Source organism: Crocodylus siamensis, chromosome 5, assembly GCF_052110815.1.
Source record: "Crocodylus siamensis isolate JL-2025a chromosome 5, ASM5211081v1, whole genome shotgun sequence".
Classification (NCBI taxonomy): Eukaryota; Metazoa; Chordata; order Crocodylia; family Crocodylidae; genus Crocodylus; species Crocodylus siamensis.
In genome coordinates, this window is record NC_143399.1 from 33,211,315 (window position 1) to 33,231,796 (window position 20,482).

Consider the following 20,482-nt stretch of genomic DNA (forward strand, 5'->3'; position numbering starts at 1 on the left):
ATCCTCAGCCATTCCTGCTTCCGACCTGTAGGTATGGCAGAGTGTTTAGATGCTGTCCCCCAGAACATAGAAGGCCATTTATGCTGCTTTTGTGTTTGGTTTTACTTCCTGCTTATTTAGTGGAAGGTTTTTTTTGTGATGCAGTAAAATTAATCAGTGAGGTCCAGCCTGTATTACTGCTATTAGACATGCACTTGTTGAACTGATCATTCAATACCTCTACAAAATTACTCACTTGTAAAATGGGAATGACATGACTTCATTGGCTCATAAAGTAATGTTAGCAAATGTATAATTCCTAATTAAATTTATAATTCCACATCGATCCTAACATGGAAATTGTTGTAGTATTTGTCATCATCACATATGTGAGTATAGAGCTTTCTGAATCAAGATAGTTGATTACAATCTGGTTTACATTAGTAATGACCTACATTAATATTAGCTGTTATCGTATGATAGCCGTTTGGCTGCTTATGTGAAATGAGATTACTGTAAAAAAGTCAGCCTGTTATTTCATTTCTTTTTTGTAGCAGTTAGCTGAGTGTTTCCAGAAAGGTGTAACAGCTTACTCAGCTTTCATTTGGTGTCTATGTTACATAATTTTCTGGATATTGTCAGGAAAAGAAGGTTCTAAAAAACCAAAATGAAGTACCTGCAGGCACACAGATGGAAACGGAAGTGGAGCAAAAGCACAGTAGGTGCGCAGCTATCCAATGCCAGTTGTTCTATTTGGATGTCTTGAGAGTGTCCAGATGACTCTATCCCTTCTTCTTCTACTACCAGTTCCCAGTAATACCAAGGGATGATGATGAAGTAATGGTATCTTGTTACATGTCAGTGTCAGGACAACTGATGCATAATATCAGATTCCTAATTAAGTTGTAAGAGCAAGCTTAACTTCATTGCCATTCTCGGGACGTGTACAGTTATAGTTTGAAAAGTAATCTAGGTAAGGAAATTCAAAATTAGTGGGTGATGAACTATATCTTATGGACTACAAAAATCATGTTATACCTCATATTTTACTCTGTACATGGGGATGGAGAGAGAAGGGCTGTCATATGGCTTCTTTGAAGGTAATACTAAACTCCCACCAAATTCTCTGAAGCCAGGATTTTACCTCATGTTTCATGGCAGAAGCCAGTCCACATCATGTTTTTAAATATTCATATCCAGACCAGGGAGTGCTTGCTTTTCATACCGTGCACTTTCAACTTCATCAGTTTCAGACTGTTATACCTTACTCCCCAGTTATCACTACCTTTTGGGTATAACACATACATATCAATTTATTACTAAGAAGGGCTTATTGGACAGCCATATAGACAAGAATTAAAAGATTTGAACCAACTAAACTTTGCATATCTTCCTGATTAGCTACCTTGAATCAAATACGAGTGGGGATTGTGCCAATCCTGACTGATACCTAGAATACAGAGTATATTAAAGCAGGCTCCATTGCCTTGATTTTTCAAAAGCATTGATCGCCTTCATCTTTCACTGGAATCAATGAAAACTGTTATAAACTCAGCATGTTTAAAAAATAAGGCTTCATGTCTATTCTTCCTAACAGTAGCAAGGGAACTGCTGCTATGTACAAGTATTAAATAACAACACTGATTGATGGCTGTTTTCTTAGCTGATCACACTGTAAACTATTTTGCCTGGAGAAGTGATTTAGCGAGCCATTTTGTGAGTGCTCTAATGTATGTTTTAAGCTCAGATAGCATCATGCTCAGGGGCCTTTGACAAAAGACCTTTGAAAAAAGCCAGTCAGATTTAGACTACATGCTAGGGAAATATTTAGATTCTAAATAAAGATCATTTCCATGCAACACAGTATTCAGTTGGGTGCAAAAAATAATTTTCATGAACAAATAGTTGCAATGAATCCAAACACCTACATTAGCATTGTTAAAACATGCAGCCACAAAAAACTCATGAAGTTCCTAAAAGTAAAGGGGTATATGAGCCTGCCATTGAAATTCAGTATGGAAAGGGACTTGGAATATGTAAGGCCAGGCCTCCAGGATAGCCATCTGCTTGTACCTCTGTCATAAAAGAATGAGAGAAAATTGAGATTCATGCTTTACAGCTGGAGATTGACCATGACTGAGGTACCAAAAAGGTTCACAGAAACAAAATAATAACACTTCAGCTCAGCAGTATAAAAATGTGGCTGGGTGATCTGGGTGACTGCTGCAAAGAAGGATGGTGGTGACTTCTGGTTGACTTCTGGAGCTGTGATCACAACTGCATGGCTGCTGCAAAAACTGATTTTTTTTGCCTCCTTTCCCCATCAATACCCAGGGTAATTGCTTCTATCACCCACCCTAGTTAATATGCCACTCCTTCAGCTATGCAGCACCCTGTATTTATAGAGTCTATATATAAACTTGGAAAAATGTCAGCGATGTATATACAAGAGCAGTAAAATTAGCCAGTTCACAGACTTATGTTCAGGACAGATTTTGGATGGATATGAAGTTAAAAGATAAAAAAGCTGCTTATGGTGCCACTTTTGGGAGCTACTACCATCTCCTAACACAACAATACTGATTTTTCAGTAGAAGCTGAATCACATTTCTTCTTTTCTTCTTTCTCTCAGACAGTTTATTGAATGGAAAAGGAACATAAAAATTGATACTACCATTTGTGTTTAACTGTACAACATGACAGGTTTGCCGTGCTTGGCATTACCACTGAAACAAATACTGATTGCCCTTCAAGGAAATACAGAGCAGGGGTTAGCAATGTTTTTGGGTAGAGTACCAAAAACACCCCATCCTCAACTGGTAAGATATTGGCATGCCAGAGGCAGACAGCAGAGGAGCCACAAGGCGCCTGATCCTTGTTGTGGCCATGCAGCCCTGGCCCTTTCCTCACTGTCTGCTCTGAGACGCATGCGCCAAGCAAAATGCCTTCATGTGCCATGCTCTGGAGCATATACCAGGGGTTGCCAAACCCTTTCACAGTGTCACTAACAAAGTCATTCAGACAAGAAACTCTGGTGGTGAATCAGAGGCGTGAGGCCAGTCTTTGCCAGTGGTAGGCCATTTGTGAGGCAAGTAATTTTCTACCTGGGGATTTTCTTTCAGTTTAAATAATGAAACAGGTATCATACACAGTTTAATGAAGGGGGACACTGCAACGTAGCACAGACAGATACATCAGTCTCTTATTGTACATAATGCCCATACTTTGCTTCTTGGGAAAGAGGAGGCAAACAGTGTTTGCAGGTGCATCAGAGATACTTGACTCCACCAGTTTTTCCTTCAAACTGGAACAATCAGCAAGACCCTACATTTTTGGCTAACTGCTTGGGTCAAAAGGGGTAACACTGATTTTAGAGTAGGCTCTATTCAAATGAGAGAAAATTTGATCAGAGAAAAGTGGTAATTTGTATGGAATTAAAATGTAACAAATGATAGCACTGGTCAGGGAAATCAAAGATGCACCTGAAGTTTGACTAACTTCTCAGGAAGGAGTAACACAGGGCATCTTTGAAATGCTCCTTTGCATCCAGGCAAGACTCCATGCAATACTGTCTGCAAAGGAAGAGTTGGGCATACATTCAACTGAAGATCATAGATAGTAAGTAGATGGAAACAACCAGAGCATGTACATAATAGAGACGAGACTTCCTTCAGCCTGTTTGCTGTTTATCACGCCAGTCAAGAATATGTTGTTTGCCCCTAAGTATATCCTCTATCAAGCTGAGCAAGGAAGGTTTAGGTTGAACACACAGAAAAAGGTCATCAATCCATACAAATAAAAAGCACTGTAATTTAGAGAGGCAGGTAACTCTCATACTGAGCTGATTGAGAGAAGCCTTGTAATTGTGTGACAAGTGTTTCAGGCACGAGGTCTTGGTCATGGCCAAATCTAGGATTTTGAAATGGGGACTGCAGATGGTGTGGTGCATCATCATATAGAACATGACACATTTTTTATCCAGTTAAAAAAACTAGAAGTTTTACTAATATGCTAGGGGCCTAGGGCTATATTATTCAGTTTAAGAAAAAATATATGAAATTTTAAAATTGCTCAAGTAATTTTCTGTAAGTTTTTATTTAAAAAATACTGGCATAGATCCATTGTAGGATTTAGGGAGCTATGTCAATTTATGTCCATAACTCTAGGGAGCTATGTCAATTTATTTATGCTGAGAATTTAGCTCTCTATCATGTCTGTAGCTCCTTTTTGTTTCCTCTTTTTAGTCATGCTTATTATCAGCCCTGTTCCAGGAATGATTTCCATGTGACTGAATCCCCAGTATTTATCTGAACAGACTACTCTGTTTAACCAGTTGCATTTCCAAAGGCTCAACCTGTCATAGACATTACATATGCTCTTCAGTCTGAACAGAGACAAGTGGTTTTTGCAACAATAGCTTAGAACAGACAAAGCTGAGTCAGTTTACATGTAGGAATATGCAATATCAAATAACTTACTAGGCAGCTTGTCAGTGACCGTATTCTCACATTTTAATCCTCACATTTACTTCACAGTTCATTTGTTCAAATCATTGTTCTAAATTGCCATAATCAGGTATCACAAACCAGCATTCTGACAAATTGTTTGGAAGGTCTCATGCATCAGAGGAAACCCCTAAGTCCTTTGAAAAGAATCCATTAGCATAGATATTGTGGGCAGACTAGCCTTTAAATTGTTCCTACAAACTTGACTGTTCAGTTCAGTCTGGTATTTAGCAAACCTATTCACAAACTGCAAAGAAACACCAGCATGAATCATAATTCAACTTGCAAACCTTATTTTGGACAAAGTTTATATAATGATAAGTTCCTGTAAACTGCTATTCAGCATTTAACTATGTGCTTAATCAGCAAGCTTGCCTGCAACTTAAAATTAAAGGTATAATTAATTAGAAGTATATGCCTTAACACCTATTCATACTGTTGTACCTGAAGAATTTGGATATATAAAAAATGCCTGTTGGCTTTCTATACTCTTGTATTCTCCAAATGTAATCATGAGGTAGAGTCAGTAACACTCTGAACCACTCCATCCTATGCTGGGCTTGAATCTCAGGCACTTCCATTGGCAGCAGGCCCATACCTAATGCTAATAATGCACATTTACTTAGAGGGAGGTAATAGCAGCTCCCCATTTATATTTTCTTTAAGTGAATGTAGTGAAGTGCTGCTTAACATTGAAGGACTTCCTTTATTTAATAGAAGTGCAACTTTCTTCATGTCATAATGCTATCATGTCTCAACTCTGATCTTAAAGGACCGCATCTAGCACTGACAGGACAATTCAGTGTCCAGACCTTCATGCAGAGACCCTCCAGAAGTGACTGAAGGGACAAACTTGGAAATTTAAGAGCAAGGAAACTACCTGCTGCTATTTATTTGTACTCAGCTTAGGGGAACAGGACCTTAGAAAAACAAGATTGCACCAAAGAAATCTGACTCATCAATCCCTGAAAGATATTACATTTATGATGCAATTAATACGCTAATTGAACCATGAATTACAACGAGCCATATGTTCAGCCAATTTATGTTGCCATAAAATAGAAAACCAGTCACAAAGGTGTTCCACATATAATTTAGAACATTTTTGTGACTGGTTTGTATAGTACCTTAAACTAAATTGTGGCATATGTAGTGTTTCAGATAGGGCTGCTGCAACCCACACTGACAATCAGCCCCAGGGCTGTCTGAGGCCAGTGCCAACAGTAATTTGAAATCTGTTCTAATCAGCCCTGGGCTGTCTGGTGCCAATCCTGACAATCACTTGATTATTGGCACTGACCATGGACAGCCCCAGATTCCAGGGGTACATCCAGCATGATCCCTGGGATGAGGCTGGATCAGCTAACAGTTCTTGAACTGGGACCCAGAGCTGCCTATGCCTGATCCTGATGCTCAGCTGAATGTTGGGATTAGGCATGGGGCATCCCCAGGATCCAGGTCAGAAGTACCCCCACCTGTTCTGCAGAATCAGGCTGGTTGCAGCCCTACACTTGTGCAATTGAGATCTGAGGAATTTTATGCCCCATCCCAAACATCACGCGTCCTGCCATGCCATACATGCATCGCAGGATATTCAGTGTTTGGGTTGGCATATAAAATGCCTCAGATCCCAAAGATGCCAATATTTTAATACCTGCCAGAGACCACATTTTATTGTAACAGCAGAAATCCTGCAAGGTGACAAACATTGCCAACTTTTCAAGTCAATGAAGCAACATATTACTTATTGCTCAGAGCTGTCCAGGGCTAGACGCATTTCTGATTGATAAAAATCAAATAAAATTATCAGGATTATTTTATCTAAATATCATTTGCTCTCACTAGAATTTCAGTCTATGGAAGCACCTGCAGGAATACAGACAATAATGTTTCTGGTATGATCAAACTCTATCTAGTCTGAGGGCACAGTGCAAGCAGCTGGTTTGGATACTGGGAATTTTCCTGAGATCAAAAGGATAAAGAGTTCTCCTCAAGCTATTCCACATTTACTACTGCAGCACACACCAAAACCCTTCTGTCATGAAACTGCTGATGGATCCATTTTTTGGCCACACTTCAGCTCCTCACTTGTCCCAAAACACCCCTATTACCTGGAGCACATTAAATGCTGCTTCCTGAACAAGGCACAGGCTAAGGTATGAGATCTTTTCTCCCCTTACCAGCACTTTAGATGACCTGCACTTCTACTCTGTTGATGTGATGCAATTAAGCCTAACATGGGTAGATCCAAGATTTTATAAAGGGGGGCATGGGAGCAGCTACTGGTACCCCTGCTCCTGGCTCCCTCCCCTCTACCAGGCAGGCAAATCATACTGCAGTGGGGGACTTTTTAAAATCCCTCAATCAAGTAAGAATCTCTCTTCCTTCCTCTTGGTCCCCTATTCTTTCTTCTATGTGCTAAGCACAACATGTCCCTCCCCTCCATTTCCCTGCTTCTGTACCTGCCACTGTCCCTGGCTAGCCTGGGGGCAGGAGGGGTAGGGTGACCATATGTCCCTGTTTAGCTGGGACAGTCCTGGATTTAAGAGGCCAATCCTGGCTGGCTGAAGAGAATTATAATGGGCATCCTGGAAATGCAGGGGTGCAGGGCAGGGAGTTGGAGCAGTGTGACCCAGCTTGCAAGCAGCGGGCAGGCATGGCTACCTGCTTGGATGGGGACTAACCCCCTGCTGGCTTGTGAGAGCACAGAGGGAAGGAGGGGAGGTGTCCTGGATGTTAGGCATGAAAGTCCTGGTTGTCTGGGATCTCATTATGGTCAACTTAAGGAGAGGGGAAGGCTCCAGACCTGGTCTTTTTGCCCCATTCCAGCTGGGCTGAGTGGGGAGCTAGAACTGGCTGGAGATAGTAGTGGAGGTGGCAGGCAGGTTCCCTTCCCGACACCAGCTTCCAAGTTGGCAGGGAACATCTGGGGGGACCAGGAAGAGAGTAGGAACCCATATGCCATTGCTGTTGTCCTAAGCTGAGCCCAGTTTGCCATGGAGCCCAGCTGAAGCAGGACAGGAACAGCTGTGGAGGCCCCCTGCCCTGGGTCAGCAGGCTGCTCATAGCAGGCAGTAGCTGCCCAGAGCCTGGGCCAGCTGTAGCAGACAGCTGGGAGGCTGCAAACAGCTGCATGGGGCTCCACAGCCCTGGCATGAGCTCTGTGGCAGTGGTGGCTGTGTGAGCACCTCCAGGCACATGGCAGGGAAAGGGTCTGGATCTGTGCAACCCCATCCCATCCCATCCCCCGCTGTCTGCCAAGAGGCACGGATGCAATAGCTGCCACCACGGAGCTGGTGCCAGGGCTGCAGAGCTCTGTGCAACTGCTTGCAGCCTGACTACCACCTCTTGCAGGCAACAGGAGCTCTAGTCCTGGCTGTTTTCCTTGGTGGGAACTAGCCTCTGGGTGGAAGAAGGATGGGGCATGAGCTCTCCATTTGCCTGGCTTATGGCACCTAGAAGAGGAGCTGTCCTGAAGCTCAGAGGCTCCATCTCACCTCTGCCTCCTACCCTGTGGCTGCCAGAGGGCTGTGGGTTGCACAGAGGACCTGGAGAAAGTAGTTTGGTCCTTCCACTCTGCTTACTTGCCCTGATGTCCCCCTTTTTGGAGCCAATGAAGTGGGGTTTGGCTCAGACCTGGGGCTCCTGGCAAGGAAGGGGGTGGTTGGATACCCCCTGCCTGGACTAGCACTATCAGACTCCCTGCCTGCCTGCAGGCAGTTGGGAGGCTGCAAACAGCTGCATGGGGCTCTGCAGCTTTGGTACTGGCACTGTGGCAGTGGCTGCTGCACATGGGCCTCCAGGAGGATGGCAGGGGACTGGCCAGGGTTGTGCTGCCCTAGGCCCCTTCTCAGCCATGCATTTAGAGGCTCATCTGCAGCTGACACCACCATGGAGCCAGTGCTGGGGCTTTAGAGCCCTGTGGCGATGTTTGCAGCCTCCTGGTGGTCTACCACAGTAAGCCCAGGCACTAGGCAGCTGCAGCAATTGGTGGGAAGGCTGCAAACAGCGGCATCAGGATCTAGAGCCCCAGCACTGGCTCTGTAGCAACAGCGGGTGCACATGCACTTCATGGTGCATGGCAGAGAAGGGGCCAGGGCAGCACAACCCTGGCTCCACCCTTGCTATCCACCCAGGGGTGCTTGTGCAGCTGCTGCCAGCAATGAGGATCAGGCCCCTTGTGGCTCCCTACTTTCTGGCATGCCAAGTTGAGGTGTGGGTGGAGGCTGGGCTGTTTTGGGCACTCCAGCCAAAATTGTTGCCAACCCCTATATTAGGAAATAGTAGATAACGTGCTATATTCTTTTGATATTTGTTTTTTAGTGTTTAAACATTTGGATCATGTTTTTATTCTTCAACCGTGGGGACAAAACAAAAATGAGATATTTATGCAATCAATCAATTTCAGTAACCAAGGAATTTAAGAAAATTACCATATTTACTCAAATCCAAAACAAGTGTCGGGCAGGGGAGGGGGAGGGTAATGGGGGGCAGGAGGAGGCTGCTGCAGCTCCAGTTCAGGCCCTGTCCTGGGCTTGGGGTCGGAGTCAGAGCCACAGCCTCTGTGTCCTCCCCCACCTTTAGCCTTCTCCTCCTCCACCACCAATTATTCTCTGGCTCTAGGCATAACCTGGGGCACAGAGCACAGGATCAATGGTGAAACTGATTATTTCAGTCCTAGTTTGTCAACCAAATGATCAAGATGGTGGTTTTTAACATTTCTATGGTTAAATTTTCCTTTTTGCAATATCTAAGACACTCTCCTATTTTCATTAGTTTGTCATTTAGAGGTCTAAACAGGAATTAGAATTTCTTTTGTATTACACCTTAGTTTTCCTGAAAAATAAATACTGGTATTTGCATTTCTAATGTAGTTTTGTTTTTACAGTAAAAAATACAAGATGTGTTTTATAATTTTGGGTACAGCCTCTAAAGTAAGCAAACTTCTATTTAATTAAATTATATCATTGGAGAAAAGTATACAAAACATTTTAAATTGATTATGCACCTGTTCTTTTAAACTATTCTGGTTATGTACTGAATTTCAAAACATCAACAAATAGAGGACTGGTGACACAATGCAGAAACATGGCAGCAGGAAGATACTTTTCCTGTTTTATTAGATCTTCCTGAGCTGGGCTGAAGCTGCCTGGCTTAAAGAAGCTGCCCCATGCCCTGAGCTGCACTGTGCAGTATGACAGGAGTAGGAGCTGAAGCTGGAGGTGAAGGGAGAAAAAGAGCCCTGCCAGGCCCGGCGGCTTCTGCCCCATGACCGGATCTCCAACTGCAGCCCCTGGATGCCTTCCACCAGAATGCCTTCTGCCTTCCAAGGCGTCCAGGGGCTGGAGCTGGAGCTCCACACACAAGGCAGAAGCTGCAGGGCTAAAGCTCCCTACCTCCCCCACCCAGAGCAGTGTGGTGTGGCCACAGCAGTGGCAGCTGGAGGTGAGGGGAGCAGAACAGCCCCCTCCCCCCACCGCATGAATGACGTGCTTCCCTACATATACACAAACACCCTACTCTATAACAGTAACCAATACAGACTCTGAACCCATATCATTCAAATTCATGAACAGCTTTGTGCTTCCCTTTGTGTTGGACTGGTGACATTATGATTCACTGTCTCTTTCAGCTCTCCTAAACAAAGGGTAGTAGAAAATGTACATGTTTCAATGAGGATGAAGCCTGAATACTGCTTATGCTCAAATAATGCAGTTAGGATGCAGCTACAAGCCACAAAATTTGTGAATGCGTCATAGTGAAATGAAGGTTTGTTTGTACTGTGTGTGGCTGGTATGAGTAACAGCAACAATGAAGATATGGCAGCATAGAATTTAGCACCTGTTATCAAACAGAATATATACCGAGGGTCCCTAGAGAATTTGTACTCTAGTTGCTAGCACTTCAACCTTTCTGTTAATGTCTTGTCTTACTCTGGAACCATTTTCACTTAGGCTAAGGAAGTCTAGCTTGACTATAGTAACCTATGCATACTAACTGGAAGTAAATGTTTCACTAAAAACAAACCCCATGAGACTGCTCTAGTGTCTGGCTACCTGTTGACAGGCACAAACATATTATCTGACTTGTTTAAAAACCCTCTCTAACAAGCTGTTTCTTGTTAGAATTGGATCCCTAACAGTTGCATCTCTTGCCTTTGATGGTATCGTTGCTATAATCTTGTAATTACAGGATAAACTTATAACAGATTTCGTGATGTATCAAGTACAGATTTATGGGAATTTACTATAGTGATTTTTCAATTAACGGTGGTAAATTCAGTAAATCTATCCACTGGAATTTGCTCGAAGCTTAAATATTCTTGCAACAACGACAGTGTAAAAGAGGGCAGAATAATCAAATATACAGTATAACAAGAGCCAGGCTGATATAATGTTTCTGATTGATATTGTACCTACTTCTAATGACATCCAAAGTATGATAATAAAAATCCAACCCCTCCCCCGCAACTCATACATGTGTAAGCAGCAGCATTACCACAAGAGAACACCTACACTTCTACAAAATGACCAGCTCAGCCACCTTCTCAAAGCAGGCATGCCATTTCAGTCAAATGTATCATATCTGGGCCTGTCATTAAACATCAAACAGGACTGAATTTAAAAATTCTGTGTGATAAGTTCAGTTGATTTTATGTTTTTTATCTAAAAAAGCAGTTGAAGCAGCGGTGGGAAAAGAAAGGAGGGAGAGATGTACAAGATTAAATGAAATGATTCCAGAGACAGATTTTTCTCATTCTAAAATCCCAGTGGAGAGCACCAAAGTGATCTATTTAATGCAAGTACTGTTTAGCTACTATTCAAAATCATTCAGCTTTTACAGACTCCTCGGAAGTGCCTCTAGGTTCTATTGTTGACAAAATATTCATGCAACAGAGAATTGTTGTAGCAAGCCTAATGACTTGAATGTAAAAAGACAGTACTGGTCTTTCCTTTCTGGGACTTCAGCTCAAATCCCAAGTGAGATACTAAGATAAATGAGCCAAAGGATCTCCATTCATTCTCCAGTGAACAATAAACCACAAAAGGTCCATACATTACTCCAAAGAATATACCCGGGAGGACTGAGCAGTCTTGGAAACTAAAATTAACCTTTGAATCTAGAAACAGTCTCATTGAAGGTCACTGTCATAACACGGCTGTCTTTAGCTGACCTATATACTGTACACATATTATGCCACACTGCTGTTAGTTTCTCTGAACCATGATAATAGTTTCTAGAGTTTGATCTGATCTCTTGCTCCCTGCAAATGCTCCCAAAGGAGAGAAAAATAATACATATATGTAATTTCATAACTAGCTATGAAGGAATAACTAAAATAAGTGCTCAGTTTTATTTAGGAAGCAGCTACCTAAAGCAAAACACATGTAGACAAACTCTGCTCTCACACCAATTGAATTCTGTTAAATATAATTAAGAGACATTGGTGTAAATAAAATCAAAATTTTGCCTATAACTTCTTTAGATATATGACATTTATACCTATGCCAAATCTTACCTAAAGTAAGGTTCATATCCAATGTGTTAGTTCAGACTATTTTCTATTAGCTTCATCTAATTCTGCTAAACTAATTAGAATATAAAGCAGTCATGTTCACTGAATTGCTAAATACGCTTTACTCAGAAAATGTATCTATACTAGATGGATTTTTCATTCTTTGTTGCTTGAATCAAATGAGATTAGACACAGTAGAAAGTAACACTAATCTGATGACACTGTCCAACAAATAAAGCATTAAAAATAGATGAAAAAGGCTCCAACACTTGTTATATTTTTTCCCTTCTTTTTAAGCCCTTTCACGTAACAAAGTATTTTTTAAAGGGTTCTTAGCCTCCCATCTAGCTATAATTCTGAGCTTATATTCCATCACAAGTACAAATTTAAAGGTGTAGTTAACTGTGGGCACCAGTTGCTGCATTTAGACGTCTATCCACTAAGCAACAAATCAGGTAGTTTAGATGGCTAAATATGAGCTCAAGTCTATATGTCTGCAACAGATTACTGGAAAATTATTAGGGATGCAAAACTAGAAGGGTTTCTGTTTTTTCTTTTTAACTTTATGCAATAGTTTAAATGGACCAAGTTTTCAGCCACACCCAAGAAACACTGAGCACAAATGAGGAGAGGAACACAAAAGCCTTGTCTACACCGTGGCAAAGGCAGGTCTCGTAGAGGATAGGACATAGCACTAAGCCTGTGTGAAGTGGAAAGTATTCACTTTGGATTCAGATTTGGCTGATTTTGGAGGGACAGTGATTTGATTTGGAGATCTGAATCACTGTCCCAATTTGATTAGGTCGAATTGGATCCATAGCTTCGGTGCCGCTTCGGAGATTCAGCCATAGACTAAACAGGAGTGGTCCTGCTATGCCCTGCTGCCGCTTGCCCAGCTGGGGTGAGAGTGGGGCGTGATGCAGGTGCAGCTCGCTCTGGGTGAAAAGGGGCAAGCAGCAGCAGGGCATAGCTCCCGCTTCCAGCACTGCTGTGCCTGCATCCCGCACCCAGCGCCCTTGCTGGGCAAGTGGTGACAGTGCCCGCATGTCATGCCCCCCTACCCTGGCTGGATGAGCAGCGGGCTATGCCCTGCTGCCGCTTGCCCAGCTGGGTGCAGGGGGGGCAGGATGCAGGCACAGTAGCACTGGGAGCAGGTGCTATGCCCTGCTGCCAGTTGCCCCCTTCCATCTGGACCGAGCCATGCCTGCATTGCAACCCACTTCCCCCCACCATGGCTGGGCAAGCGGCAGCAGGGCACCCAGCACTGCTGCACCCGCATCCTGCACTCCCATGCCCCCTCTCCGAGTCCTGTGCTCACCCTGCCCTGGCTGTTTAAGCTTGTCCCAGTCCCAGCCCCAATCCCTCCCTCCCCAACATGCCTTCCCTCCTCCCTCCACCCACCACAACAGACTTAGCAGCTGGAGGCAGCTGTGTCCAGCGTGGTGATGACTGCTGCGTATTTAGGTTATGGCCGATTCTCCAAAGTGGTGCTGAATCTTTTCTGAATTGATTTGGAGGCTTCCGATTCGATTTGGACCTTTTAATAGGTCTCCTGATTCAATTCGGATTTGGAGATTCGGCCGCCAAATCAGGCCAAATTTCCTCAGAATTGAATCGACTACTGAAGCTTCGCACAGCCTTACTCAGCACACTCTGCCTAACCAAGTCTCTTAACATGCTCCAGACCTAGAAGTGACACCTTAGCATGCCTTCATCAGCTGAGAAGTGCTACTTATGAACTCCAGAAATAGATTATTTCAGTTCCTCTTGTCCAGAGGACACTGGCCCTCTTGACGCTTTGGGGAAAAAGCATGATAATAAGTAATGATGGAGGATTTCAAAAGCTTTCACATGGGCAAAGACTTGCTTCATGAAGAAAACAAGGAAAATGATTATATTGTGAGGTTCTACCTAAAAGTGGTAAATATATTTCACACTAAATATCGTCAATAATACCTTTCCTCCTTATGTTCTTTCTAGCCTAAGTACAAACAAAGTAAATAACACTATAGTCAGAGACAACAGGAATTACAGCCATTAATCTTTACACATAAAACTAAAGGCTGTGCTTTATTACATAAGAGGGACAAGCATAAACTTGATGCATACTGCACTTGTAGCTATCCAGAAAGGTTTATAATGTGAGCGTAATGAGAAGTGCTTTCATAAAAATTATGCTGGGCATTTAGGGCACTTTTACATGTGCTCTGGGGGTGGGGGGAAGCACTTTAATTAGAGTGGTTCTGAGAGCCATTCTAATTAAAGCTCCACAGTGTCTCATGTATCAGCATCCCCATGCTTCAAAATAGTGGTGGGAATGCTTGAACTAAAGCTAGTTTGACAAGCTTTAGTACAAACACTCCCCTGGCCACTTTGAAGTGTGGGTATAGGCAGCAGAAGGTGGGGAGGGGGCTAACAGGGCTTAGCCCTCTTAAACGTGGGGCAGTGGTAAGGCTGTAAGGCAGCCTGGCTGGGGGCTTCTGGCAGCTGCAGTAGGGGTGAATGAGGGAGTGGTGCTGGGGCAGGGGCAGGGGCAGGCGCTGCACAGCCATCAGGGCATGGGACAGAGACACGAGCAGTTCATCCGGGGGGGATGCAGCTCCTGCCACTGTGTGCACCCTGGGAAGGCAGGGGGACGAGACGTGTGCCCCCTGGATCTGCATGGGGCTGGGCGGGGCGGGGTGAAGCTCTGGTCTGGGCTCTTCCTGGCAGGGGCTGGACTGGGTTGCACTCAGGGTGGGTGGGGGGCAGCACTGGGAGGGGGCTATGGTGTGGAGGCTGCAGCTATCCCAAAATTCACCATATTCCCCCCAGCCCCCCTCTCAGCGCTGCCGCTGTCCACACTGAGTGCATCCCAGCCCAGTGCCCCCAACCAGGAATAGCCCGGTGCAGCCCTGTTCCCAGTTCGCAGCTGCAGCCCACCTCACCCCACACAGATCCGGGGGCATGCGCCCCACGTGCCCTCCCAGGGTGCATGCAGCCGCGGGAACCACCACCCCCTCCCTGCACTGGGCGCCCCCTGGACAAACCATGGTTCCATCCCACACCCACCCCAGCTGTGCAGGGCCTGCTCCTGCCCCAGCCTCCCTCCCTCACCCTGTCCCTTCATTTGGCGCCCCCCCAAGTAACTTTTTCTCTCTCTGCCTATGAGTGCAGGGATGCTGATACACAAGACGCAGGAGGCTGCTGGAGCGTGGTAATTACCATGACCCAGCAGAATCAAGTCTGCTCCTATGCTCTGTAAATATGCTGAAATTACACGAGCCTCCACGCTTGTGTACAGGCACCCTTAAGCACTAACAGCATGTATAGACATTCGCTTTCCCAGGAGAAAATCTCCTGGGAACAATTTAATCCTGGTTGTTCCCAGGTTATTTTTCTCTTGGACTGGCCATTATTACTGTAGGAGGAAAATCCTGAACATCAGTCTACTCGCAGTTTCTACTGGGAGAGCTGTGAGTCTCCCAGAGGAAACAGAATGTCTGCATGAGGCCTAAAACAGCTGATTTCAGGTCACTCAATAACCAACAATAGGGTGGCCATTCGTCCAGTTTTACAGAGGACAGCCCAGTTTTCTGCTACTCTGTCCTCTGTCCTGTTGATACAAAACTGGACGCCTTTATGTCCTCTATTTTCCTCTGCAGACTTCCACCAGTCTGACATAAAGGTGTCCGGTTTCGTGTCAATAGAACAGAGGACAGAGTAGCAGAAAACCAGGCTGTCCTCTATAAAACTGGACGAATGGCCACCCTAAGCAACAATGGCTGAGCTGATCAAGCACAATTGTCCCTGGAGGAGCTATGTCATGCTATTTCACTGTGGGTTAATAGATATTATGCTGCACTCCTGCACCCTCTGCTGTTGATTAATTTCTGGAAAGCGACAAGTCACTGGCTAGTGATGCTTGCTGTGGTGAATCTATTACTCTATAAATGAAAAAAAGGGTTCCTAAAGTATGAAATCGAGCCCTCAGATGAAGAGGTAGGTGGAAACCCCAGAACCAAAGCATATTGCAGCCAAAAGACTCACCGAGGAACTGAGAGGCCCTTTAGTGTTTCCAAATGTGTGTGAGGCAGAGTTTTTATCTGAATAGATCTGTGCTTTAAAAGAGTGGTTTAGCAGTTTACATATCTTATATTAAAAGTTTTCACTACCTTTTAGTGTTACACATTGACTAAACCATTCAAATTTATATATTGCAATAAACTAAAACCTAAATTTGTTTCAGTACAGGTCAGCAGAGTTCTACCTCACATAGAAAATGATGCATATGCCAGGAGTGCAACATTTTTCTGAGTGCAGAAACAAGTACAGTCATGCGAAATTTGCTCTTAGCTATATTGCTGTCAACATCAGGAAAGCAGACATTACACTGACTAGATATTATCACTGCTCTCTTCTAAACTCTTTTCACCAACAACATCAACTCACAAATATTTACATGTAAATTTGTCCATGTAGCTTATCATGGAAACTTTCCGTGTTTCTGTGCCTGTATGAAACCGATCATCCTAGCCTTTTGACAGTTTAAATAAGACCATTACTCACAAAATTTGTAGCATTTTTCAATAGCTTTCTCTCTACCTTCTCTCTTATTTCTTCAAAGGCTACTGAAAAGCTCTGCTAAAATAAGAATTTTTCCCTTTCCTGGGAACTCAGATTGCTACCCCACTATTTCAAGAAAGCCAAGAGTAATTCAGCAGTCTGCAAAAAGCTGCCCCAATTATCATTTGATATAATAGAAAAGAATCTTGCTGTTAGTGGACTTCCAGGGGATACAATAGATACAAGTTTTATGAATGACAGAGACAAGGTAAAAAATCTTACTGTAATTATCTATATCCTAAAACACTATATAACACTAAAGGACAAAGGTTAACTAGTTTCTGCTATGGTTTTCTGAACCATAATATTACAGAGTTAGATTTTGCTGGATTTTGAACTTTAACAAAAGGATATACTGCAGAATAATTGCCCTGGCTTAGCAATCTAATCAGGCTTTAAAATCTCTCAGATCCGCAAAACCTGCATACAAGATACAAAGCAGCTCAGGAAAAATTTCTCTCTAGTACATGTAAACATGCATTTATTTTTCCATTAAAATAATTACCAACCATAAAACTGTACTGATTAATTAATACATTATAACAGTTCTTACCCTTCAAGGTGGCTATCATAAGCATTAACATATTCTTAAAACTGCAACAGCCTGTTGTCAGAAGACACACCTTAAAAGTCCTTGCAGCCAATCAGTGATCAGACCTGCCTAGGAGACTGAAGCGATGAATCACAGTGGGGATAGTCCAGCTTTTTTGTTTTTTAATGAAGGAGAAAGCTCTGTGCCCTGTTTTACAGGAATGCCGGGAGCTGTTTCACAGCTTTTTTGGATTCCATTCCCGCTAGATGAAAAATGTCACAGCTACAATGCCAATAAACTGTAATAAATGAAATACACTACTCCATATTACTTAGCTGTGATAGCTGCAGGATATTTCTGGAAATGGGGAAATACATTCATTTAGAAACTGGGATAAAAAAGTTTTAGAATTAAAAATTTAAAAGATGTTTATAAAACTAGAAAACCACAGCTTGCTATCCTGCTGCACCTGATCCATATCTTCAAGGGAGCTATGCCAATTTATACCAGGTGGGAAACATGCCCTTTTAAAAAAAACCCAAAACAAAACAGTGTAACTTAAAGCAGTACTGTCAAAGGTCTTAATATTTAAAGCCATTATTCATTCTCACATTTGTCCTAGCAGGCTGAGCTGTAGTAACTCAATAGGAACTTAACACTGAACACACACTGGAGGGACACTATTGAGATACAGTATTCCTGAGATACAGTATGGAGATACTGCAGTACAGCAGGGTGGAGCCATGATGTGTAAACCTCACACCACATGTTAGAGAAAGAAAAGATATATTACATCATGTCATCCATTCCCAGCCAATACAAAGTTGTTTTCTACAGGATATTCTTCTATAGTACTTAGTATTAAATGTTACTTAATCTTAAATGTCCTTAAATGTTATGGATGATATCATTTATTGGACCAATTGCATAGCTGGGAGAGATTTCAGACAAGCTTTTGAGCCCAAAGTATCCTTCCTCAGGTCTGGGCAAAGGAAGGTACTTTGACGTGAGGAAGGGTCCTTTGTGTACAAAGGTTATCTAAAATCTCTCCCACCTATGCCGCTGGTCCAATAAAAACTATCACCTCAAAAAATCCTTGCTTCTCACATATTTCTAGGACCACCACTGTTATAACATTATTCCAGCACTACCAATGAAATTTTATTAATTTTATTTTGCATATTTATTTTTAAAAAATCCTAACTGATAAATATGAGAAATAAGCCGATAGGCCCTACTATTGTATATTGTGAAAATATATCATTCCGATTATACAAGTGGGCTTGCGTGTGTGTATTTGGTATGGACCTTATGCCAATGACTTCTTCAGATTCCATAGGGTGGAACACTTAAATATGTGTTTTAACTATGGAGTATTGGGGAAAAATAATTTTAGCTATTCCAGTTCAGTATTATTACTATAGTAATACTATTGTCCTTATTATTATTATTATTATTGCAGTAGTGCTGGAAAGTCTCTTTCAGGATCAGGTCACCAATGTACAAGCACATAGTAAGAGACCATTCCTGCCGCCCCCTCCCCCCCGGGTACAGTCTAAAAAGACAGGGAAAATGCATTTACATGGTTTTGCAAATATTTGGCACAGAGGTTCTTAAACTTTTTTCCATATCCAGTCTTTCAGGAATTCTTTCCCATTTACCCATAATGAAATGCTGGGGCTAGTGGCCATTTGAAACTCATTTATAACAACTGTTGCAACTGCTATGTTGAGAATCCAAGATTTTTGTAATTTATTATAGCTCTTACTTGCTAAAGCTTCTGTCAGAATCCTCAACTTGACTCTCTTCATATCCCAGTCTCTTCTAGGTCTCTCCCCTTATTCCATCTTTTCTTTTCCATATCTCCCCACTTCAGTTCCTCTTTCTAACCACTGCATATGCAATCTTCTTGTAGTGATAACAATAGTCCACTTTGCTTCAAGCTCTGGATACTACTTCTCTTGCTTATTTCATCATATTGACTCTCGTTCAACTTGTTGTTTGCTTGTTACATTCTGACTGGTTGCCTACCAAAGAGGTTATAACACAAGCAGTTACTTTGCTGAAACAAGAGAAAAAAAACTTCCCACATAATTCAGAATGCCTATCAGCCCCCACTACATAAATGTAGCGTGCAAAGTATGCAGGTAACAAGACATTGCAAAGATAGTGGCTGAGCACAAACACCCTTAAGGGCTTTTGCACTGTATGTACCCTCTTTTCTAAATAAAGTGAACAGTCTTTTGAGCTGTAATGTTTTTATATCTTTTAAAGCAGTGGTATAATAATGCTTAACCACCTTGGGTGACTTTTCAAGTTTTTTTTAACTTAATTAGTACCTTGTTACATCACTAGACTATTGGCAATTTTTAGGTACATAGTGAGCTGTCAATGAAGGTCATCAAATGGTCATTTCCTCTTGAAAATGATCACAGATTTATATTACAACAGGCGTGTCAAACTCATCTGGCTCTACAGACTGGATGAGTGGCCTGGGGCCAGTCTGGGCCACACCAGATCCACAGACCAGCCCCACACTCCAGATCTACAGCCACAGACATCGTATGCTGCCTCTGACACCCAGGGGCAGCACTGGGGGCCAGATGATACAGCTTTGCAGGCCAGATCTGGCCCATGGGCCACGTGTTTGACATTCCTCTATTAGAGGTTAAAGTAAATGCTAAAATCAGTCCCTTACAATTTTATAATCCACACAGCAGAATTTGTTGCACTTTTTACTGTCAACTAGGTTCATTTAATAGCAACCCCTGTGGTAACAGTCCTGCTAAGGGACTTCTGGACACACATCTACATGGAGTTAAAATGAAGCTAACAAGCCTACATTTGTGTAAAATCCACCCATGTGGATCCCCTTGCTGAACTGTAGCTGTAGGCTGGTTTTCACCAAGTTTTTTGTTTTCAGTATAAAATCTTTCAAGTGGGTTTTTACAATTTTGCCATTGCAACCTGGCAAGTATGTGTGTGTTCACTTGTTTATAGTTGTGCTATGATTTCAGTTGTGTTTCACTGGGTGAACTATGACACAAAGAAAGAGGTCAAATGTTGTCAATGATTCATAAAACTTTTGTGTATCACACTCTCTGGACAGTCCAGATATTTTTTGTCTGTTTCTGTGCTCCAGTAATGGTTGGTATATTTTTGATAAATATAAACAGTTAACAGATAAAAAACAGCCGATGCTGCCACATTATCCCAGAGCCCATGTTCTTTTATGAAAGACATGCCACAGTATATTCTGTCCTCAAGAAACAACATTTTTGGGTTGTTTAATCAACACTTAGTGTCTGCCAACATTTTGGAAACAAAACTGAAGATCTTAAAGGA

At 42.7% G+C, this 20,482-nt stretch overlaps 1 protein-coding gene across 2 annotated transcripts in view; it reads right to left on the reverse strand.

Moving 5' to 3' along the window:
* Positions 1-17,188, reverse strand: part of BCAR3 (BCAR3 adaptor protein, NSP family member) — a 147,490-nt gene extending 130,302 nt beyond the window's left edge. Inside the window, exon 1 of one of the 2 annotated variants that reach the window (XM_090049586.1) lies at positions 17,159-17,188. The gene's annotated coding sequence lies outside the window, so the exon portion shown is untranslated. Of the gene's footprint in view, positions 1-655; positions 944-17,158 lie in introns of those variants that run through there. The other variant, XM_090049585.1, reaches the window with a different exon arrangement.
* Positions 17,189-20,482: the final 3,294 nt, after the last annotated feature.